Source organism: Periplaneta americana, chromosome 2 (assembly GCF_040183065.1).
Source record: "Periplaneta americana isolate PAMFEO1 chromosome 2, P.americana_PAMFEO1_priV1, whole genome shotgun sequence".
In the NCBI taxonomy this organism is placed as follows: Eukaryota; Metazoa; Arthropoda; class Insecta; order Blattodea; family Blattidae; genus Periplaneta; species Periplaneta americana.
In genome coordinates, this window is record NC_091118.1 from 210,940,809 (window position 1) to 210,967,286 (window position 26,478).

Below are 26,478 nucleotides of genomic sequence, written 5' to 3' on the forward strand. Positions count from 1 at the left end.
TAAACATGAAGCCGATACATAATATATTATACCTTCTAGGCGTCCCGTAAAAATATACGTCCTCTATAGTGTTACGAATTATATTACTTTTTATTGTTTATCTTCTTGAAGTGGCTTTTCTGGCGTTTCTAAAGTAACGCATAACTGCAATTAAAATTAAATGAGGAGATTTTATCTGAAGGAAGTGAAATAGGGAGAGGAGTACGACAAGGATGCTCTTTATCACCTAACCCATTCAACATCTACTTGCAGGATTTAGTGAAGAACTGTTTTCAGAATATGGGAGGGGTGATAGTAGGAGTAAATAGAATAAAGTGCACAACTTTTGCTGATGATATGGCGTTGTTAGCAGAAGAGGAGATGATACTAAGGGATATGCTACTGGAGCTAAATGACAGCTGTGAGTAGTATGGGATGAAGATAAATAATGCAAACAAGGCAAAGACCATGGTAATCAGAAGGAAAGTTGTTGTTTTCTAATGCCAGGCGTTTGACAATAAAGTCATTTGGCCTCTTGCACTCCAATATTTTCAAACATATTATCATGGTCAGCCACTGAAGCACAGATTTTGATGTGTTCCGAATCCATTTCTTGGTTTGAGTTGCACAATGGGCAGTTAGGGGACTGATATATTCCAATTCTATGCAGGTGTTTGGCCAAACAATCATGGCCTGTTGCCAATCTAAATGCAGCTACAGACGATTCTCGTGGTAAATCGGGAATTTACTGTGTATTATGATGCAGAGAGTTCCATTTTTTTCCCTTGAGATTGTGTTATCAAATTTTGTTTGTCGAAGTCTAAGTATGTAGATTTAATAAATCTTTTCACAGAGTAATACGTAGATTTAGTAACAGGTCTGTAAGTAGCAGTGCTGCCCTTCTTTGCTAAAGCATCCGCATTCTCGTTTCCCAGCATTCCACAATGGGATGGTATCCACTGGAATACAATTCTTTTATTGAGTGATATTAATTGAGAGAACATTTTAGTTATTTCTGCAGTTTGAGATGAAGGTGTGTGTTTAGAGACTATTGATAGAATAGCTGCTTTGAAGTCTGACAATATAACTGCATTCTTAAATTTATTGATGTGGCAGAGAAGATTCCTGAGACTCTCACTTATTGCAATGATTTCTTCACCAGAAGAAAATTAAACTTGCGAATACAAGTAGAGCAAGTGGACAGCTTCATATACTTGGGGTGTACTATAAGCAGTAACATGAGCTGCTGCCAGGAAGTCAAAAGGATGGTACCAATGGCAAAGGAAGTTTTAATAGAAAAAGGAGCATCTTCTGTGGACTTCTGGAAAAAAGAACTAAGGAATAGACTAGTGAAATGCTTTGTATGGAGTGTGGCATTGTATGGGGTAGAAACATGGACATTACGACGAAGTGAAGAGAAGCGAATAGAATCATTTGAAATGTGGATATGGAGAAGAATGGAACGTGTGAAATGGACAGACAGAATAAGAAATGAAGCTGTGCTGGAAAGAGTGGGTGAAGAAAGAATGATGCTGAAATGGATCAGGAAGAGAAAAAGGAATTGGTTGGGTCACTGGCTGAGAAGAAACTGCCTACTGATGGATGCACTGGAAGGAATGGTGAACGGAAGAAGAGTTCGGGGCAGAGGAAGAAATCATATGATAGACAGCATTGAGATATGTGAATGATATGGGAAGAATAAGTGAAAGGCGGGAAAGAGGGGATATTAGAGAATGCTGGGTTTCGACACAACACTCGACCAGGTTTCGAAGCCAAACCTCTGACTTTGAAAATAGTAGAATGTTTCCAGCTAACATTTGCGTCATACCTGCATTTTCAAGTTATATATAACTTCGAATCCCTATTTAAAATACTGAGAATGATGGAAATGTGTATAATGCCCCGGTTTCAGTTCGTTTTACCGTTTCCCACGGAATCAAAATTGTTGAGAAATTTCCAGGTCGGCGTGTAATTATGCCGACATACATCACGGCGCTGGAAATGCAGCGATTTACAAGCGAATAAGAGGTCTGGTCGTTTCCGCCGCGCATGGCATATTTCTGTTTGTCATGAACTCCACAACAGCATGCGAGATCGGCAACCCTCCGCGGCTCCAGGCAGAGGGCGTGGGGTTCGATAGCCTGCGCATTCCACGAGGTCAGTGGTAGACACAGCAATCCTACTGCTAATACGGCGTGAACAGCTGTAAGTAATATCACAGCACCAATTAATCATCGTGATCATCAAAGCCTGTGAGGTGCATTCCTGTCCGACGGAGAACGCATCTGTTGTAGCCACAGTTACCTTGGACTCCTCACAAGTACCTCTCTTACGTAATATTTATTTCTAAGACATAGTTTTGGTGTACAATGGTCTTAAGAGACACTGGGGCTGAATTTTGAAACGTTTAAAGTTCTAGATTAATTTCTTTCAAGTTTTGCGAGTTTTTTTTTTCTGTACGTTTAAGTAACAGTACCAAATTTCATCAAGTTTCATTATGCAAGAGAAGACATGAGAAGAACGAGTGAAGGAATGAAGCGACTACCAGATATTAGTGATTGTGAGGACAGAATAGATAGGGCGTTGGAGAGGTTATAGCGAAGAAGAAGAGTGCTAAAAAGTGAGTGCAAGAAAGTTAGGGGTGGCAAAAGTGTAAGAAAAGGAACAGAGAAGAAAGTGTTAAGTATAAGAAGATAGTGTAAGAGTGTAATAAGATAGACTATCAAACAATGAATACAAGAGAATTAAAGTGAAAAAAAAAAATCATCTGAACAAATGTGAAGTGGAATGAGAGAGAAATTGCAAGTGTAATTAAGTGAATTAGATATGTCATGTTTTTCAATGTTGTGGGTTGGAAGTAGTATCAGGGGTAATTTAACTGTAGGAGTATTATAGAAATAAATATATGGAAAGAGATAATAAAATAGGAAATTTAGGAGTGAAGCGAAAAGAAAGAGATAAATATGTAAATAAACAGAGGACAGAAAACAAACAAGTGATGTAAGTGTTGTAAAATAGAGTAAACGGAAAATTCAGCAAGTAATGTAGGAGAAAATAGCGGGAAAACAATGATTAAGAGTAGGTAGGATGTGAGGGTAGAGAAGAAAACAAATAAATAACGCAAATTATTAAGGAAGGAATATGCAATATTTAATAGGTGAGAGAGAAATGGAAGGGAGACAGTCTAGGTAGGAGGGAGAGAATAGAAGAGGATAGAGGGGGAAGGACATATAGCAATTCAGTCTTAACAGAACGTTAGAAAGTAATCAGGAAATTCTCGGCAAAGAATACATTAATAGAAAAGAGTTGTATGTATTAAAGGGATGGTGGATCGAAAAACAGAAATATGAAGGTCCACCATAAATGTGAATTGTAAAGTTGAATGACAAATAAATATATCACATAATATCATATCATATCATCAAGTTTCATTCAATAGTTCCCTAGATATTAATTTTCACGGCATTAAATGTTTTTGCTTTTAAGAATCTTCTGTGAAGGACTTAGGCAGACCTGCAGAACTGTAGCTCCTCAAAGCGACTGCCTTCCTACTCCTCCTTACCCCACCCACCTTTTCTACCAGTGCGGTCATGACGTTCTAGTTACGCTCGGCTGCATCAACATTCATTCTCGCGGCGGCAGGTATACAATATGCTATCAAGAATTACAAATGAACAGATAATAAAATCCTTAGGAACATACCTTTAGAAAGTAAGAGAAAAATGAATGAGGGAAATAAATAAATTAAAACATATGTAAAATTAATTTTAAAATGTATGTGTGCATATAATGTAAGAAGGTCAACCTATGTATATCGTCCTACTACTAGTAAAGCCGATTAAATCCACTTTTTGTGTAAAATAAGTTAAGTACAGTCCCCGACTTGTCTTTCCGTGCTCTGTATTCTACTAAAATGAAATAAGTCCGAAATGTTGCATGCAGGCAACAAACCAATTACTTTATTTGAAGAATTTATTATGATTTTTCGTGCATTAATAAAGTTTTAATTCCTGTTTTTACAAAACTTGTATTACTGCTCTTAACTGGTTTTACTAGTAATAGGACGATAAATAAATTGTGCGTTGATAAGTGAATGATAGCTATATGACCGGATGTCAATGCTGTCATTCAACACTGGAACGCACTCCAACCAAATAATAAATATATAAATAAAAAAAATATATATATAATACGCATACTGCAGTTTAAAGAGAACTGGAACATGGTAAAATCTAGACCCGTGAAGAAATACTACTTCCAAAGGAAATGTAAAAATAATTATTTTGTTGTTGAAGACGAAAGAATTGCTTGCTTACTGTGTCCCATCCAATTTATTTCTACTCGTCATTTCAATATTAAACCACATTTCAACAAAGCCCACATTAAGAATTAAGGAATACACAAACTTTCGGGTAAGTTCATTATTACGAACTGTACCTATATTGATTATTTATTTATATAGTCGCCCTCGGTAGCGCAGTTGGTATAGTGCTGGCCTTCTATGCTCGAGATTGCGGGTTCGATCCCGGCCGAGGTCGTTGGCATTTAAGTGCATTTAAATGCGACAAGCTCATGTCAGTAGATTTACTGGCATGTAAAAGAACTCCTGCGGGACAAAATTCCGGCACACCGGCGACGCTGATATAACCTCTGCAGTTGCGAACGTCGTTAAATAAACCATAATTTAAGTCAATTTTACTTATATACCGTAAAATTAAGAACGTCACTCGTGTTCATTTTGAATTGAAATTAATAGTGACTTTCAAGGTCATTACTTAAATGCTATAAATTTATGTTTCCGTAGATGATGATAGGAGGAAAGTTTTCGAAAATCTAAAGCAGATTAGGTGCAAAGAAATCTCAAAGAAACTACCGACAGGAAATCTAGCATAATTTTAAACGAGGTAACGCATTATAAATACAATGAATTTATTACAATCCTTTTTGCAAATTACATGCCGCCACTGATGGACCTTTGCACGGACAGAGAATGTAAACAACTCTACGCGGAAGTCGATCATCCCTAATAGAAGTGGAGTGAGGCTGACGTCATATTTCCCCTACTTACGGGTTCTGCAAGCCTGGACTTAGGCATAAACAGGGGCCAGATCCCAAACGCTGTCATTCTGAGACTGGTTGGACGTAAAAATTTCCAATACTTCAGAGAAAATAAATCCAATCGAGCTTCCTTTTCTGAAAGAAGCCTAAAAATAAAAACAACGCATAATCGCACGTCAATTGTTATATTTATTAACTAGCCGTACCCGTGCGCTCCGCTGCACCCGTTAGAAATAAATAACAAAGTAATTACATAATTAAAATAGGACATTTGATCCAGGGAACATTCGTGTTTGATAGAAGGATAAATCTTTAATATGTTACTTAATTTAAATTGTATTTAAAATATTAAAATGCGATCATTTTGATCTAGAGACCACTCATTTGATGCAATGACAATTCCTTTAACATGTTTCTTAATTGTTATCACCAATTATTTTTGGAAAAGCGAAAATTAACAGAAACATTTTGGCTACAGATTTATTCATATATTTATATTATATTATATTATATTATATTATATTATATTATATTATATTATATTATATTATATTATATTATATTATATCATATTATATTATGTAAAAAGTGTGTTGATAACGGATGTACTCGAATCAGAAAGTTTTTAATTTGTTGTGGGAGCTCTTGAATCTCAGGAGGAACAACTTTTACAACAGCGCAACATAATCTGCTTGGCTCATTACCCAATTTTTTTTGCATTGCATTTATTGCATATATTTTATGTATTTTAACACGATTCAATTGTGCATAATTCAAATTTGAATTATAAAAGTAATGGATTGCTAAGCTAACGTACTATTACTGCATACTAAATCAATACACTCTCGTTGTTCGTTAATTCTCTGAGATTAAAATGAATATGTTCATAAACATTATTTTAAGAAATACAGGAAATGAATATACAGAATAACCTATCAAGTTCTCTGTGCATAAGAAGCTATTTTAATCTTACCTGTCCTCGATTCACTCACAAGTTACTGTAATAACATTATAGCATTATGTCCATCCAGAGAAACTACACTTTCCAATGGTGAAATAATAATTAATTATACAAATCGGTTAATTTAGCTTCCGATATTACTTCATACAAACACAGAAACATTCTCTGTATGCTTTCATAGCTTTCGATTGTTGTGTCCAAGGCTCCTTATAGACGAAGTCATTTGTTTTTTAATTCATTACACGGCCTTAGATGGCAGTTATTTTAATTTCAAAACTCATTTAATCTCATTAAATATCAGTCCAATCAAACTTTTCCAAGGAATAAAACTTATCGAAAATTATTTTTAAAGAAACTTTTGTTATGTAACATTTTTCACAAAAATCAATAATAAGTGAGATATTTCGATTTATTTAATTCAGGCCCCCTTATGACACCCCTTTTAAATAATGTATTTTCAATGTCATATAGCCTAAAATGTAAGTTACAAAGAACTTAATTTATATTCCAATTTTCATCGAAATCGGTTCAGCCATTATCGCGTGAAAAGGTAACAAACATACAGACAGACAGACAGACAGACAGACAGACAGACAGACATACAAACAAAAATTAAAAAAAAAACGATTTTCGGTTTCAGAGTGGTTAATTATATATGTTAGGACCAATTATTTTTGTAAAATTGAAAATTACCAGAAAAATTTCGGCTACAGATTTATTATTAGTATAGATAGGCTACACACAATTCCCTTTCTCGCATTCTTTTGTTTCGCAATGACTACATGGGGCCTTGTAAGCATTGCTAACAGACGAAATACGTTAAAACACGAAATTCATCGAATCAAAACGAAATTAACACAAATCGATGTTCTATCGCCGTCAGGATTACGCGCTGGAACTCTCGGCAGATGGGTTCTGCAGCCCTGATACGCTGACCGAGAAAGGTAATAAATTTTAAATGCTACAGCTGACCCTGGTGTCCCTTACGTAATAAATCGTGTAAGATAAGCCCTGCAAATTGACAATAGAGATAGCAGCACTGTTCCTTGGACCTGTTCCTTGCAAGTACCAAAGTAAATTGCATTACTGCGATCCAGAGAAGAAAGATTGTGCTGGCGTCTTAACACGAGTGACGTAGCAACCATGCCCAAGTTGTTAAGGTGAACCTATCGGTAACAAAATTATCAATTTGGCCACTTAAAAAATCGAATTTTATATCCTACAAATGTAAGTCTTAATTTCTTAAAACTATCACTAAATTGTGAAAAACCACAGGGTCTAAAAATGAATTTTGGTTAATTGTAGGGTAATTTCCCAATTTTAAAAATTAATATCCCCATGAAAATAGCAAATACAGGGTGAAAATTAAATAACCCTGCAGGTTTTCACAGCGAATAATACGTTACCATATTGGTGGAAAGTTCGTAGTTTTTTTTACAAAAAAGTTTTTATTTTCAAATATTTAACACCCTTTTATTCGGTAACTATTGCGAGTAGCAGACGAAAAAGCAAAGAATCAACTGGGAAAATCTTTCGCCTAAAATCCGTCAATTTGAGTTATAATTAAAACTCGTATATGTCTATTCATGAAGCATAAAAATTACATTCAATATAATTTGAGTAGGCCTATAATCTTATGTGACATACCATTCGAAAGAGAAAAAAGCAAAAAACAAATTTGGAAAATATAAAAGTAAATCTTTCTCCTAAAATCCGTAAATTTGAGTTATAATTGAAATTCTTATACTCATGAAGCATAAAAATTACATTGAATATAATTTGAGTAGGCCTATAATCTTAGGTGACATACTATTCGAAAGAGAAAAAAAACAAAGAACAAATTGAGAAAATAAAAAAGTAAATCTTTCGCCTAAAATCCGTAAATTTGAGTTATAATTAAAACTCGTATACGTCTATTCATGAAGCATAAAAATTACATTGAATATAATTTGAGTACGCCTATAATCTTATGTGACATACCATTCGAAAGAGAGAAAAAAAGAACAAATTGGGAAAATAAAAAAGAAAATATTTCGCCTAAAATCCATCAATTTGAATTATAATTAAAACTTGTATATCACTTTTCATAAAATATACAAACTACATTGGATAGAATTTGAGTACAATCATATACCATTTTAAAGAGAAAAAAGCAAAGAATAAATGGAAAAAATAAATTAAAATTTTCGCCCAAAATTCGTAAATTTGAGTTAAAATTACAACTTGCGTACCAGTTCTCGTAAAATAAAAAAATTTCAACGAATACATTTTGAGTATAATTATATGTGATATACCGTTCTAAAGACCAAAAAGCAAGGAACAAATTGTAAAAATAAAAAAGTAAATAAATGTTTTTCCGCCCAAAATCCGTAAACTTTAGATAAAATTACAACTTGTATACCTCTTCTAACATCGATGGAATTTCAGTATAATTGTATGTGATATACCATTTTACAGAGCAAAGTAGAAGACAAAGTTAGAAAAATAAAAGAACAAAATAATTTCCCGCCCAAAATCCATAAATTTGAATTGAAATTAAAACTTGCATATACCTTCTCATAAAATAAAAAAATTGCAATGGATATTAAGTGTGTGACACACCATTTGAAACAGGAAAAAGCAAAGAACAAATTGTAAAAATAAAAAACTAAAGAATTTTCTGCCTAAAATTCGTAAATTTCAGTCAAAATTAAAATTTGTACATCCCTTCGCATAAAATCGAAAAAATTACAATGGATAGAATTTGAGTATAGTCGTATGTGAGACACTATTTTAAAGAAAAAGAAACAAAGAACAAATTAAAAAAAAAATAAATAGTTTTCCACCCAAAATCAATAATTTAGTGGCAGTTTTAAGAAATTATATTCTACAAATCTCTTGGTTAATTGTAGGGTAATCTCTCAAACAAATTTTGATGATACGTTTTTATAGTAATATTAATGGAGTTAGGATAGTCTTAGTCATTCCACCCCATCCTATTATTCCGTATTGGATGACTGATTGAAACAAGGCTAGATAAACAACACGGAGAACATAGATAGGCATATATGCACGAAGAGTTACAAAGTTGTGAATTGTTTTCCGTGACCTATTACATAAATATGTTACATGTTTATTCCATCTTAAGTGTTGTGATATACCATTTTAAAGATGAAAAAGCAAAGAATAAATTGAGAAAATAAAAAGCTACATTTTTCACCCAAATCCGTAAATTTGAGTTAAAATTACAATTTGCACACCACTTCTCATAAAATCGAAAAATTACATTGAATACAATTTGAGTATAATCGCATGTAATATACTGTTTTAAAGAGCAAAAAGCAAAGAACAAATTGGAAAAATAAAAAACTAAATAGTTTTCCGCCCAAAATCAATAAATTTGATCTAAAATGAAAACTTGTACACTCCTTCCGCAAAATCGACATATTACAATCGATACAATTTGAGTACAATCGAATGTGGTATACCGTTTTAAAGAGCGAAAATCAAGGAACAAATTGGAAAAATAAAAAACTAAATAATTTTCCGCCCAAAATCCGTAAGCTTTAGTTAAAATTGCAACTTGTATACCCGTTCCCATACCGATGGAATTCCAGTATAATCGTATGTAATGTCATTTTAAAGAGGAAAATCGAATAAAAAGTTGGAAAAATAAAAACTAAATAATTTCCCGCCCAAAATCCATAAATTTTAATTAAAATTAAAACTTGCATAGGCCTACCCCTTCTCATAAAACAGAAAAACTGCAATGGATATTGAGTGTGTGATACACCATTTTAATGATGGAAAAGCAAAGAACAAATTGGAAAAATAAAAAACTAAATAATTTTCCGCCCAAAATCCGTAAGCTTTAGTTAAAATTGCAACTTGTACACCCCTTCTCATATCGATGGAATTCGACTATAATCGTATGTGATATATCATTTTAAAGAGGAAAATTGAAGAACAAGTTGGAAAAATAAAAACTAAATAATTTCCCGCCCAAAATACATAAATGTGAATTAAAATTAAAACTTGTATACGCCTTCTCATAAAATAGAAACATTTGCAATGGATATTGAGTGTACGATACACCATTTTAAAAAGGAAAAAGCAAAGAACAAACTGGAAAAATAAAAAATTAAATAATTTTCCGCCTACAATATTTGTAAATTTTGAGTCAAAATTAAAACTTGTACATCCCTTCTCATAAAATCTAAAAATTTCAATGGATACAATTTGAGTATAATGATATACAGTATGATAAATCTACCATTTTAAAGAGCAAAAATCAAAGAATAAATTGTAAAAAAAAAAACTAAATAGTTTTCCGCCCAAAATCAATAAATTTGATTTAAAATTAAAACTTGTACACCCCTTCCTGCAAAATCGACATATTACAATGGATACAATTTGAGTACAACCGTATGTGATACACCATTTTAATGATGAAAAAGCAAAGAACAAATTGGAAAAATAAAAAACTAAATAATTTTCCGCCTGCAATATTCGTAAATTTTGAGTCAAAATTAAAACTTGTATATCCCTTCTCATAAAATAGAAAAAATTACAATGGATAGAATTTGAGTATAATCGTATGTGATACACTATTTTAAAGAGAAAGACCAAATTGAAAAAATAAATAAATAATTTTCCACCCAAAATCAATAAATTTGATTTAAAATTAAAACTTGTACATCTCTTCGCATAAAATCGAAAAAATTACAATGGATATAATTTGAGTATAATCGTATGTGATAGGCTACACTATTTTGAAGAGAAAGAAACAAAGAACAAATTGAAAAAAAAATTAAATAGTTTTACCCCAAAATCAATAAATTTGATTTAAAATTACAACTTGTACATCTCTTCGCATAAAATCGAAAAAATTACAATGGATAGAATTTGAGTATAATCGTATGTGATAGGCTACACTATTTTAAAGAGAAAGAAACAAAGAACAAATTGAAAACAAAATTAAAAAATTTTCCACCCAAAATCAATAAATTTGATTTAAAATTAAAACTTGTACATCTCTTCGCATAAAATCGAAAAAATTACTATGGATAGAATTTGAGTATGATCGTATGTGATAGGCTACACTATTTTAAAGAGAAAGAAACAAAGAACAAATTGAAAAAAAATAAATACTTTTCCCCTAAAATCAATAAATTTGATTTAAAATTAAAACTTGTACATATCTTCGCATAAAATCGAAAAAGTTACAATGTATAGTATTTGAGTATAATCGTATGTGATAGGCTACACTATTTTAAAGAGAAAGAAACAAAGAACAAATCGAAAAAAATTAAATAGTATTCCACCCAAAATCAATAAATTTGATTTAAAATTAAAACTTGTACATCCCTTCGCATAAAATCGAAAAAATTACAATGTATAGTATTTGAGTATAATCGTATGTGATAGGCTACACTATTTTAAAGAGAAAGAAACAAAGAACAAATCGAAAAAAATTAAATAGTTTTCCACCCAAAATCAATAAATTTGATTTAAAATTAAAACTTGTACATCCCTTCTCACAAAATCGACAAATTACAATGGATAGAATTCGAGTATAATCGTATGTGATATATCATTTTAAAGACGGAAAACCAAATAATATATTGAACAAGTAAAAAATAACCCAAAGTCTGCACAAAAATTCCAACTCCGTTTCCCCTTAAGCAGCAATGTGCAGTTTTATTTTTTTAATAAAAGAAATAGCTATCACTTCAAATATATCGGTCTTTATTCCTTCATTTACATATAATATAACGCCATAGGTATTGAGTTATTAGCATCCAAACATGGAGTTATGTCAGTGTTAGCGAAAATCTGTCTGTTTCATCACAATGACCCTCAAATAGTAACATTATTCAACGTTAAAAATTAACCAAAGCAAAGAATATGATATTTTACATACAGGCTATTCCATCTCAAATCGACCGAAATACAGAGAAAATTGACCTTGCAATTTTTAATACAATGAAATTCTTTCTGTCCGTGAACAACTGTGATACAATGCTTTGTGCAAAGTTTGAGGCATCAGAACTTCATAGTGTTTAGATTCAAAATATTTAAATTTATCGTATTTTCATAAAATTAGCAGCTTTAAACTATTGTAGCTCCGAAACCCTTTCACCCAATGACCAAAATCATGGTTTATTTTGATGCTGAGAAATTAAAGTTTATATTGACATGTAAACAGTTTTTCTTACTTTTCATGGAAATGGAGAAATTTAGATTTTTCTTCATTAAGACGCCTTTGCCCACGAAAAACTATTTTTAAAATATATGGTTAGATTTCGCATTGAAAGTGCAAATAAACACAAATTTTTACTGGTGCACCGTTGATAAAAAAAAAGTATTGAAAATATCAAATAAAGAAAATAAATAGTACGCGCGTGAACTAACCAGCTGACTGTGAGGCGGGAGCTAGCCGAGACAAGCAAGGCCAGGAGACATAAATACGTGATGTTTCGTCTAGTAGCCCATAGCTGGGCTAGCTTTATCACAAGTTTTCATAAACACAGCAGTAAAATGACGCCCGACGCTCGCTTATCTTCAGCTCTCGGCCAATGCGTGCGGTACTGCACCGTTCAAGTCTAGGCGTGTGAAAATAATCTATTTAATACCCTCGAAACTTATTTCCACACCACTAAGCGAACAATGCCGAATCCCTCTTAATAATGCAACGTTTTTTCTCAATATTTTTTACATTTTTACAAATGGGCAAAAAGCCTAAAAGTAAGTAAAATCAAATTATCTGTCTCTCTGTATATAATAAAAATAAGGATTACTTCTTATCATAACCTACCAAATGTCAGCTTCAAAATAAGCTCTCGTTGAATGTTCTGCAGTAAATGGTTCCAGAGTTCTGAGCGCTGAAAGAGGCTTGTTTTTAATAAAATACGCTAAATTTGTCGCTCAATAGTATGAAAACCGTTTGACTTTCGATAGTATATTTTTGAAAATGCACTCTCCTCAGCACCTTGTATAAATAGGGAAAAAATTAGACTATTAAAAAAATCAGAGGTTTTTTACTGATCGATTTCATATGGAATAGCCCATACAAAGCAATTACGACAGACGCAGACCGGAGTGAATTTTGTGACCGACTTAACAATCCACCTCATTAACAAAACTGGAGATTCAGTGCGCAAAATAAAGTTTGCATACGGATTGTTTGCTGTCCAGTATGCCAACAGCTGTAATAGGAGACGATTTACTTTGCGATGGCGTGTAAACGATGTCGCCAAGAAACAAAACAAATTGACTGTCGGCTGGGCAAGGAAGCCTTCGTCAGAGAAACAAACACGGCCATTACTTCAATTGCAGCATTCGTCAAGATGCCATAAATACATTAATATTTCCAGTTTCATTAAGTATCTTGACACACTAAGATGTTCCCGTCCAGAAAATGGACAAAAAACGTCCGTTCCATCACTCTCTTTCTAACTAGTGGTTCATAAAAACAAAGGAAGAACTACATTTATAATAGGGAGTGTGCGCTACGTTTTTTATTCTTTATACGAAGTTCATGGTTCTTAATTGGAAAGAACGGCACATTCTTTTACTAAGTTATATTTTATTTCAGAAAATAATATATTTTATTTCTTTTTTTGAGAGTCGTCTGAAAACTGATGTAAATGTTGTAGGACTGTATCTTTGTACATCTCGTGCAGTCAATCAGAGAATGGCTATACTCCACAGATTCTATTACAGCACAGAAATCTGGCTGTGCTGCCCTAGTTCAGAATATCACAGGTGAGACAACGAAAGAAATAGTTTAACTTTTCCAAAAAAAAAAACATTGAAACAAAAATTGATCTTCTGCAAGAAACACCACTGAAACGTATGTTTAAATTTTGTAAGAAGCACCAGTGAAAGAAAAGTTGAAATTTTGTAGGAAACACCACTGATACAAAAGTTGAAATTTTGTAAGAAACACCACTGAAACAAAAGTTGAAATTTTGTAAGAAACACCATTGAAACAAAAGTTGAAATTTTGTAAGAAACACCACTGAAACAAAAGTTGAAATTTTGTAAGAAACCATTGAAACAAAAGTTGAAATTTTGTAAGAAACGCCACTGAAACGTAAGTTTAAATTTTGTAAGAAGCACCAGTGAAAGAAACGTTGAAATTTTGTAGGAAACACCACTGATACAAAAGTTGAAATTTTGTAAGAAACACCACTGAAACAAAAGTTGAAATTTTGTAAGAAACACCATTGAAACAAAAGTTGAAATTTTGTAAGAAACACCACTGAAGCAAAAGTTGAAATTTTGTAAGAAACCATTGAAACAAAAGTTGAAATTTTGTAGGAAACACCACTGATACAAAAGTTGAAATTTTGTAAGAAACACCACTGAAACAAAAGTTGAAATTTTGTAAGAAACACCATTGAAACAAAAGTTGAAATTTTGTAAGAAACACCACTGAAACAAAAGTTGAAATTTTGTAAGAAACCATTGAAACAAAAGTTGAAATTTTGTAAGAAACACCATTGAAACAAAAGTTGAAATTTTGTAAGAAACGCCACTGAAACGTAAGTTTAAATTTTGTAAGAAGCACCAGTGAAAGAAACGTTGAAATTTTGTAGGAAACACCACTGAAACAAAAGTTGAAATTTTGTAAGAAACACCACTGGAACAAAAGTTGAAATTTTGTAAGAAACACCATTGAAACAAAAATTGAAATTTTGTAAGAAACACCACTGAAACAAAAGTTGAAATTTTGTAAGAAACACCATTGAAACAAAATTTGAAATTTTGTACGAAACACCATTGAAACAAAAGTTGAAATTTTGTAAGAAACACCATTGAAACAACAGTTGAAATTTTGTAAGAAACGCCATTGAAACAAAAGTTGAACTTTCGTAAGAAACACCATTGAAACAAAAGTTGAAATTTTGCAAGAAACACCATTGAAACTAATATTAAACTTTTGCAAGTAACACCAATGAAACAAGTTGAAATTTTTCAAGAAACGTAATTGAAATAAATGTTAAACTTTTGAAAGAAACAGCACTGAAACAATTTGAAATTTTTGTAAGGAACACAATTGAAACAAAAGTTGAAATTTTGCAAGAAACATCATTGAAACAAATGACAAACTTTTACAAGAAACACCACTGGAACAAGTTGAAATTTTTCAAGAAACGTGATTGAAATTAATGTTAAACTTTTGCAAGAAACAGCACTGAAACAAGTTGAAATTTTTGTAAGAAACACCATTGAAACAAAAATTGAATTTTTGTAAGAAACACCATTGAAACAAAAATTGAATTTTTGTAAGAAACACTATTGAAACAAAAGTTGAAATTTTGCAAGAAACACTACTAAAACAAATGTTAAACTTTTGCAAGTAACACCACTGAAACAAGTTGAAATTTTTGTAAGAAACACCTTTGAAACAAATGTTGAACTTTTACAAAAGACCAACGATTAACATTTAAATTTTATAGGATCTAAAAAGACCTTTGGGGAGGCCGAGACTTAGATGGGAGGATAATATTAAAATGTATTTGAGGGAGGTGGGATATGATAGTAGAGACTGGATTAATTTTGCTCAGGATAGGGACCGATGGCGGGCTTATGTGAGGGCGGCAATGAACCTCCGGGTTCCTTAAAAGCCATTTGAAAATACGTCTCTTATTTTTTATCTTTTTTCGTAAATACGTATAGATTCCTAAATGTAAGATTTAAAATCCTAAAAAAACTGGTTGAAAATACCTAATTGTATTCTTTTTAACTTAAAAGTACGGGGCTAGTATAATAACATTAATACAATTTCCATGTAACCCCAAAATACCGAAAATATAATTACCTACCCAAATATCTTACCATACTCCAGAAATTATACACGTTTCAAATTGTAAAATTATGTCCTCACACTGAATCGAAAACAGCTAGATCTGGTGATAAAATCGCCAAGTTGGTCACCCTGATAGTCACTAATCAGCCTGCATAACCAGGAGAAACTAATGCCTTCGGTTGGTTACACTTTCTTTGTAGATATGATGGGTACTAGCGCTATCTCCAATCAAACGTAAGGCCTCAGTCGTACACACCAATCACACGTTATCAGATGACGTAACAATGTTTCTGCAGAACGACCAATAGCGTTGCATGTGGACTCACATGTGTTCTTCGCCGATACCAATCAGTACGCGAGCAGCAGGAATTTACCTTATTTTTCTTTTCCTTCCTCAGCAAATGGGTTACACGCGATGTAGTATCTGAAAATGGTGGCAGTACAAATTTCACTTCTCGTGACGGAAGAATGCGAGACAAGTCAGGCGAGATAAGATGGAATTACGTAACCGTATGGTGCATGTCCACAGCACATTAATACGGGATTCAACGTCCGCGCCCTCGCATATTAATTTACATCAGGACAAATTGACAATGTGAACTGTGCTATTAAAGATACTGTTACCAATTTTAGGACATAGGGTTGTGTAGTGATATTATTATCCTGGTGTTATCTCACAATTTTATATCAATAATTTCAGACATTTAAAAATACAATCTTGCTGTTAATGGTTAAAATGCCATTCAAGCGAAGGTTGATTCTACAGTAACTTCACTAGAGATTTTGATTTATCTAGAGAAAATGAAAATTCGAGTGGGATTTAACTCACTATTACACGATTAGAAGAAAGTGTATAAAGATTAGAAGAAATAAAGGAGGCCTACTATAATACAACAAAAAATTGACTTACTAAAATTCTATTTTACTAATGTTAGCTTCACTAAAACACACCCTAATCAAATTCTCAACACACAGATCAATTTCAGAACACACACACTATTTGACACAACTCTTCATCACACGAACGCACCCACACAACAGGCAGCGAAGTTGAGGTAGCGCCGAGATCTAGTAGGCTCTGAGGATGGTGTCAAGTAACACCGAAACAGCTGTAAGCCACACATGCTTACATAATTAACACGAGTAAATCGCCATTAAATCAATTATTCACCAGAACGTTTAAAAGGAGCCGCCATTTTCAGTCGACAATCTATGCGGTAAACATATAACGATCGTAAAGCATGTTTTATGGTACTTACTTACTGGCTTTTAAGGAACCCGAAGGTTCATTGCCGCCCTCACATAAGCCCGCCATCGGTCCCTATCCTGAGCAAGATTAATCCAGTCTCTACCATCATATCCACCTCCCTCAAATACATTTTAATATTATCTTACCCATCTACGTCTCGGCCTTCCCAAAGGTCTTTTACCCCTCTGGTCACCCAACAAACACTCTATATGCATTTCTGGATTCGCCCATACGTGCTACATGCCCTGACCATCTCAAATGTCTGGATTTAATGTTCCTAATTATGTCAGGTGAAGAATACAATGCGTGCAGTTCTGCGTTGTGCAGCTTTCTCTATTTTCCTGTAACTTCATCCCTCTTAGCCCCAAATATTTTCCTAAGGACCTTATTCTCAAACACCCTTAACCTAGGTTCTTCTCTCAAAGTGTAAGTCCAAGTTTCACAACCATAGAGAACAACCGGTAATATAACTGTTTTATAAATTCTAACTTTCAGATTTTTGGACAGCAGACTGGATGATAAAAGCTTCTCAACCGAATAATAACAGACATTTCCCATATTTATTCTGTGTTTAATTTCCTCCCAGGTATCATTTATATTGTTACTGTTGCTCCCAGGTATTTCAAGTGTTTCACCTCTTCAAAAAATAAGTTATGTTTTATAGTACAGTAAAGAATTTGCAGTTTGACATATTGGCAAACAAAGAAACAAATGGTAGGGAGGTGATAAAAACAGACGAACGTATATAAAGATTAGAAGAAATAAAGTACTCTAATACAATAAAATACTGACTTACTAAAATTCTATTTCACTAATGTTAGCTTCACCAAAACATCTGAACGCAGCCGCCATTTTCAGTTGACTATATGTGCTGGAAACAAATGACGATCGCAAAGCTTGTTTTATAGTAAAGTAAAGAGTTTGCATTTTCAAATGTTGTCAAAGAAAGGAACAAATGAGTCGTTCAGAGCAGAAGTGGTGTAAGTCAGAAATGGGTAATGAGGGTTAAAGTAAACATTCTGTAAAATACAGCGCAAAGTAGCAATTAATATTCAATTTATTTAAACTATTAGTAGTCAGTGGATAGCACGAAGGACATATAATTGCTACTTTGCGCTGTATTTTATAGAATTTTTACTTTAAACCTCATTATCGAATTTTGGCTTACACCACTTCTGCTCTGAACGGCTCAAATGCTAGGGAAGTGATAAAAATAAACATGTGCTAGGAAAGTGATAAAAATGTGCGATGAACAGCCATGATTGGTTGAAACAAGTCCTTTCGTACGATTTTATTGGTCAAAAATAGTGTGATGTAGTAAACGTGTAATAATAATCCGTCTAGGCCTAGACCGACCAGCCGGCTGCTGGCCTCACGCCCACATGCCGAAGCAGAAGTGGACGATCATCCAACCAGAATGGAGGTATCGTGTGGTTAGCACGATGATTCCCCCAGCCGTTATAGCTGGCTTTCGCAACCGGATTTCGCTAACTATCGTAGCTCCCCAAGTGCATCACGATGCTGGGTGGGCACCGGTCCCATACACAGGTCGAAATTTCATGAGAAAATTTCTTCCCCCATGAGGACTCGAACCAGCGCGCATTCCGTAACGCGAGTCCTAGGCAGGATGCCTTGGACCACGACGCCACGGCGCGGTACGTGTAATAGTCTTCATAGAATTGTTTGCTATGCTTTATACAAACCTTCAACCCAACCCAATATGAGCAAATACTGGGTAACTTCCGGTGCTGGACCCCGGACTCATTTCACCGGCATTATCACCTTAATCTTGGCATTTTTATGGATAGCGATGTAAATTGGAACACTCAAGTAACACACATTTGCAAAAAAACATTTTCTCAGCATCACTCCTTGTTCCATATGAAAGAATGTCTACCACTTAATCTAAAAAAGAATCTTATTCAGACGCTTGTAATGCCCCATTTTGATTATTGCGATTCCTTGCTAACTAATGTAAGTTCACTCTTAGCTGAGAGACTACAACGTGTTCATAATGTGTGCATACGATTCATCTGCAATACTCGTAAATTTGACCATATAACACCTTCCCTCCAGTTACTTTCATGGGTGCGTCTGAAGGAACGAAGAACAATACATTCACTGTCTCTTCTATTTAGAATCATGCATACATCTACTCCGAATTATCTGTTATCGCGCTTTCAATTTCTTACAACTCTTCGAAACCGACATCAAGCACTTCTTTCTATCCCTCATCATAGAACGTCTTTATAGTGTAGAAATACCTCGCCTCTGGAATTCGTTACCTAATGACGTCAGGGACTGCCGGACTTTATCACAATTCAAAATTAAATTGGAAAATTTTGTCTTAGTCAATGTTTTTAGGTATTGCTAGAAGTATGGATTTGTGTTTTGTTTTTCTTTTTTCTTTTTTAGGCCTAATCTAGATTAAAATTGCAAGTTTCTTGTTTATGTTAGTTAATTAGTTAGGACACAATTACTTATGATACTTAATCACTCATTTAAAGTTTGTGTGACTGCACCCTGTGTATATTTTCGTGTGGCTTTACTTTGTTTATAGTATATATTATTATAATGTACCGAAGTACATATGATATTTCCATGCAGATATTCTGCGTCACCATACGATGAAAGAGTCAATGTTTTTAGGTATTGCTAGAAGTATGGATTTGTGTTTTGTTTTTCTTTTTTCTTTTTTAGGCCTAATCTAGATTAAAATTGCAAGTTTCTTGTTTATGTTAGTTAATTAGTTAGGACACAATTACTTATGATACTTAATCACTCATTTAAAGTTTGTGTGACTGCACCCTGTGTATATTTTCGTGTGGCTTTACTTTGTTTATAGTATATATTATTATAATGTACCGAAGTACATATGATATTTCCATGCAGATATTCTGCGTCACCATACGATGAAAGAGTAATGGAACGGAGAAAAATTCTCTCCGGCGCACATGTGTGGACTTCGGTCCTGCGTTCATAGACATCTATGACGTAGTGCAGAGGGCGGCCACTAGAGGGAACCCAAGAGTTGGAACTTAAAACTGAGACGATTCTTCCGACGCCGGGGTGGAATCCGGTGTGGCTTAGTGGATAAAGCGTCAGCACGTAGAGCTGAAAACCCGGGTTCAAATCCCGGCGCCGGAGAGAATTTTTCTCCGTTCCATTACTCTTTCATCGTTTGTTTATAGTGTTTTTTTTTCTCCAACTCTTTATTTCTTGTGTAGCTTTACTTTGTATATAGTGTATTTTTTTCTCTGTTTATTTCTATTATTGTATTTGTATTCCTAGTGTTGTGGAAGAGAAGGTCTGATGGCCTTAACTACACCAGAATAAATGAATGAATGAATAAATGAATGAATGAATGAATGCATGAATGAATGAATGAATGAATAAATGAATAAATAAATACACCGTGTTCCGCTTATAAGTATAATAAAAGAAATAGTTATAATTTCATAACAATGCGTGCAAATGGGTTAAGATTGGTACCATTGTAAAGAGGAAATTGGGAAGTTTTAATCCATTGTTGTTACTTATTTTTAGAAGACTCACGCATGCGCAGATCATTAAATAAGGGAATTCGTATCGTATCTTTAGTCAGTCGAGTCTGTTTCTCAGATGAGGCAACCTTCCACGTCAGTGGAAAAGTAAACCGACACAATTGTCGCATCTGGGGGTCGGAAAATCCAAGTGTCGTAATTGAACACCAACGGGATTCCCCTAAATGGAATGTTTGGTGTAGGATCATGCGTGACAGAATCATTGGTCCCTATTTCTTTGCTGAAAAGACAGTCACTGCAAACACGTACCTGGATATGTTGCAACTGTATGCTGTGCCACAACTCCCAGATGGAGCAATTTTCCAGCAAGATGGGGCTCCACCACACTTTGCCAACATGGTTCGCACATTCTTAGACGAACAATTCCCTGCAAGATGGATCGGAAGAGGATCACCGTACATCACATGGCCTGCCAGATCACCAGATCTAACACCACCTGATTTTTTCCTGTGGGGGTTTGTTAAGGACCAGGTCTACAGGACGCCAGTACGTGATTTGGCAGACTTACAAGAAAGAATTTATGCTGCTGTCAACAATGTTACACCACAGATGCTTCATAACACTTGGGTCGAGGTTGAATACCGGTTGGATATTTCCCGTGCCACCAATGGAAGCCATGTTGAGGTTTATGGAACATAAGGTAACAAAAATTCCCAGTTTTCATTCTTTGTAGCAGTTGGTTTCAACTATATACTTGTATTAATTCAGAAGTTATAGCTATTTCTTTTGTTATACTTATAAGCGGAACACGGTGTATATAAATAAATAAATATATATATATATATATATATATATATATATATATATATAGATAAATAAATAAATAAATAAATAAATAAATAAATAAATAAATAAATAATCTTATTCAAACGCTAAATAACCTAAGATGTTGATAAAGCGTCGTAAAATAACCTACTAAAAATTAATTTAGCGTCTAAAATGAATCGGAGAATGTAGCTAACAATATGTTTCAAATATAAAAATTGTAGAAATAGACATATAAAAAAGCTACAAAATAGCTTAGTTGGCAACACTGATAATGTAGCCTCAGATGAGCTCGTTTCTGAATATTAGCAGGCTTATAATGCTGACTTTAGCAATGAATTTTAATTTGCTGTCAACAGCGAACAAAACCGTATTTCAAACAGATCATGAAGTCCCTTTTTTTAGAACTGATACATATAAAATCGTTCATTCAAAAATTGAAAGCGGTTAGAGTTTAAAATAAAATGGCAGAAAAAACTGTAACTTTAAATTAAATGTCTCACGTTGTCAGTTACATTGTTGGCGCTATCGTTCATTCGGTCAGCCGTTTGCCATTGATGGATGGCTCAAGAACAGTTTCTAAACTGCCCCAAGGCTGAGTTCACACCACGCACGTACATTGCGCTACCTGTTAAGCTTTTGAATAAACATGGGAGTTAACTTCGTGATTGATGCGACCAGAACGGTTTGTCATGTTCCTCGGAAAATTATAATCAGACAGATAAGAGCAGGTGGAGAGAAAAAGCATGTAGCGGCGTCCAAACCAGAGTCTGAGAGACGCACAACTCCATAATTAATTAAATTATAGCCATATATGACGTATTTGCATTCATTTGATATATGGATACAACATTTGGCTTCAGCCTAGGGGCAAGGCCTCATATTTTCAACTCTCACTTCATTTCGCTAGCCTTCGTTTACGCCACACGGCACCAGTTCGTCCTCAAGCACTGAATTAGCTACATGGAGGCATCGAGAACTTCAGCTGTACTTCCGGTGGTTATAAATCAGTGATTCGTTTATTAATGTGTTTGTTATTGTAGCTATTTATGAACCATGTGTTTCCCATATATTGGAAATTAGAATTTAACATTGTCATAAGAAATCTACGTTTAAATAAAAGAAGAAATAACTTAATTAGTGGGCCATGTTCAGAAATTAGCAGGCTTTGACAATTCGGAAAACAAGAAAAAGTCATTTATGGTTGCTAAGTCAGAGCACGATGTTCTCTTGTTTTACAAATTGTCAAAGCCTGCTAATTTCTAACATGGTCCAGTGATTAAGTTATTTCTTCACTGTTTTTATACACGTTTTATTTGAACATTAAATCCCCAAGTCCTAACTCCAGAAAAACACACGGAAGGCCTGTATTATTTAACTACTTTTCTTCTACATGTTATTTCAACTTATTTAAATGTATTAAGATATCATTCCATTCATTCAGATTCTTTCACCCGTTTTTATGCTTTTGTTTGTAATCCATTTATTTATTTACTCATTTATTTACTCATTTACTCATTTATTTACTCATTTACTTACTCACTTACTCATTTACTCATTTATTTATTTATTTATTTATTTATTTATTTATTTATTTATTTATGTATTTATTTATTCATTTATTCATTCATTTATTCATTTATTCATTCATTCATTCATTTACTCATTCACTCATTCATTTATTCATTCATTCATTTATTCATTCATTCATTTATTCATTCATTCATTTATTCATTCATTCATTTATTCATTCATTCATTTACTCATTCATTCATTTATTCATTCATCCATTCATTCATTTATTCATTCATTCATTCACTCATTCATTCATTTATTCATTTATTCATTCATTTATTCATTCATTCATTTATTTATTCATTTACTCATTCATTCATTCATTTATTCATTTACTCATTCATTCATTCATTTATTCATTTATTCATTCATTCATTTATTCATTTATTAATTCATTCATTTACTCATTCACTCATTCATTCATTCATTCATTCATTTATTTATTGTCCTAACTTAGCAAGTCATATCGTGACAATACTTAAATAAATGTTATGCTCGACCATGCCGAAATGTAGTAATTATACAGCTGGTAGTAGCCCTCTAATGCACCTCATTAAAGTACACCTATTCATTATAGTTCAGTTGTTCAGCCAATGAGAAATCAACATTGTATCATTATAAAACCGCAAGTATCGATTATTCTCGGATATGCAATCGAAAGACAATTGGCGAAACGTCACGGAGGCTGGAAATCCAATACTGTCGCAGAAGGTTATGTTCTGTTACTATAATAATTAGCATTAATTGTAAATAATATTGAAATAAATTCAATTTGTCATCTCGTTTTTCAATTCTAAATCAATTTCCAGGTTATATCAATATTAATGTTCATGTTATTCTCTAGATTATATCAAGGTCAATGACACACTTCCCTCGGAAAAAATCAATACTTTCGCGTCTGCGCACATCTCACAATTTAGAAGATCAGTTCCGCTCTTCTCTTAGATAACCATAACATGAATACTTATGAATCATTTCAAGTTAGAAATATGGTCAAGCATAAAAAAGTCGTATGAAACTTGCCTATAATAGTAATTAAGACGCTCGTATGAAAATTATGAAACCAGCGCAAGCGAGTTTCATAAACAAACGTACTCGCGTCTTAATTACTACTATTATAGGCTCGTTGCATAATGTACTGTTATATTTTACATAGTGTTCGCTGTATTACAATAATTAATTTAAATACCATCTGATCCGTTTGGGTTTGGATAATATTAATTTATTATAAAGCTATTATGATAGCAGGAAAGATTTCTTGCTGGTTATATTATGATTAAAAGACAGAAGTTTCCATATACCACAATCAACAATGCATAATCTGATAGAACAAACGAAAATCGTAGATGATTAAAATGGCTACTACAAATCAACAGCGGGCACAATGTGTTCTTTGGTATGCTAAATTTGAGAGTGTTAAAACAGTTCAAAAGGAATTTCGACGTGAGTATGGTGTGTATAATGTACCAAAATACGATTCCATAATGTTGTGGTATCGAACATTTGTAGAAACAGGTTCTGTGTTAAAAAAAAAAAAAACATGTAGGAGGTCACAGGCGAAACCCAGTACGAGAAGCAGCTATCTCTTGGCTTGATCCCCAAACTCCCCAGATCTAACCCCTCCTGACTTCTTCGTGTGGGGTTTTGTTAAAGACATTGTCTATTTACAGAAACCAAAGAACATTGATGATTTGAGAGTAAAAATTACTCAAGCTTTCCAACAAATCACCCCTCTTATACAACAACGGATATGGCCTGAATTGCATCCCCGTTATGAGTTGTGCAGGGTGCGCAATGGGGGTCATGTTGAGCTCTGAGGAATCTCCCATCTTTCAGTGTTGTATGCACAAAGTTTCAACAAATAAAGTTCAGTAGTAAATGTTTTACGGTGTTTTTATTTTATCTGTACCCAGACGGATCACCCTGTATTATAATTTCTTCTTTAAAACATGCATTATTCTATTTTATAACTTAAGTCTTTAATTATATAGTGAATATTATTTTATTAATATAACTAGTTACTTTAAACGTTCTTTCATCTTCATTATAATTATTTTACTTTCACATTTTAAACTATATTTTAGGACACTTTCCCAAGATAAAATATATTTCTGTTCTTGTCTTTTCAGTCATCTGTATCATCACAATTTACTTATGTATTCTAACTGCACCCTTCTTTTGTTTTAATATTGATATTGGTTTGCCTTTTTTTACATGTCTGCCGTAATTATCCCTCTGGTATGTTTATTTGACACTATTAATCTATCACTCCACATTAATCATATCCTTTTATTGTCCCTTTTTCGCACTGCACCATCCTACAGAAAAGACAATATACAACATCACTACCGTCGTTCTAAACACAATGAAAAAATTGAAAGTACAGGGAAATCCGATATATTCTGGAAAACCTGTCCCAAAACCACTTTTTTATACAGTAATCTCACTAGAGGTTTTGATTTATCTTGAGAAAATCAAACCTCGAGTAGGATTTAATTGACTATTACACGATTAGAAGAAAGTATATAAAGATTAGAAGAAATAAAGTACTCTAATACAATAATAGTACATTATGCAACGAGCCTATAATGGTAGTAATTAAGACATGAGTATGTTTATGAAACGAGCGCAAGCGAGTTTCATAATTTTCATACGAGTTTCTTAATTACCATTATAGTCAAGTTTCATACGACTTTTTATGCTCGACCATATTGATTTTTTCCGGCAATTGGTGAAATGAATTTGCGAGAATGTGCTTTGTGAAAGGCTGGAAGATGACGGTGAATTGATGTTAATTTGTGTGTTGATTTTTTCGACTGAGTTTAATACTGTCTAATCTCGCCCTAGTTGTCTTTCGATTGCATATCCGAGAATAATCGATACTTGCGCTTTCATATTGCTACAATGGTATTTTCTGATTGGTGGAACACCTGAACTTTAATGAATAGGTGTACTTTAATGAGGTCCATTAAAGGGCTGCTACCAGGTGTATAATTACTACATTTCGGCATGGTCTAGCATAAAATATTAATTGCCTTACTAAAATATGTAGTAAACTGTCTTGAAAATGTATTATTGTACCATCCCATCATTACAAATATTTCGCTAGATGGCAGCAGTGTGTTATGATCTACTGTTCTCTTGTTACCAATTGTGCCAACTATATAATCTTCATTGAACTCTATGGAAGATTACTAGACAAGAAGGTTTTTTTTTTTTTCATTTTTATTAAAACAGTTGCATTCCACTTCAATTATCAAATATATTAAACAATCTCTGATACGTGACTATCCATAATCTGATACAGCAGAAGCTATAGCATAACCCAAATAATATAAACAAGATAAATGATAGAAAAGTTTTAATTAAGGGTGATGAAATAAACATGAATAATTTGAAACGGTACAAGTATTGAAAATACAATGATGGCAAACAAAGAAGCAAATGTTAGGGAGGTGATAGAAACAAAATACTAGGGAGGTGATAAAAACTGTAGGATTAGCAGCCATAATTGCTTGAAATACATCGTTCC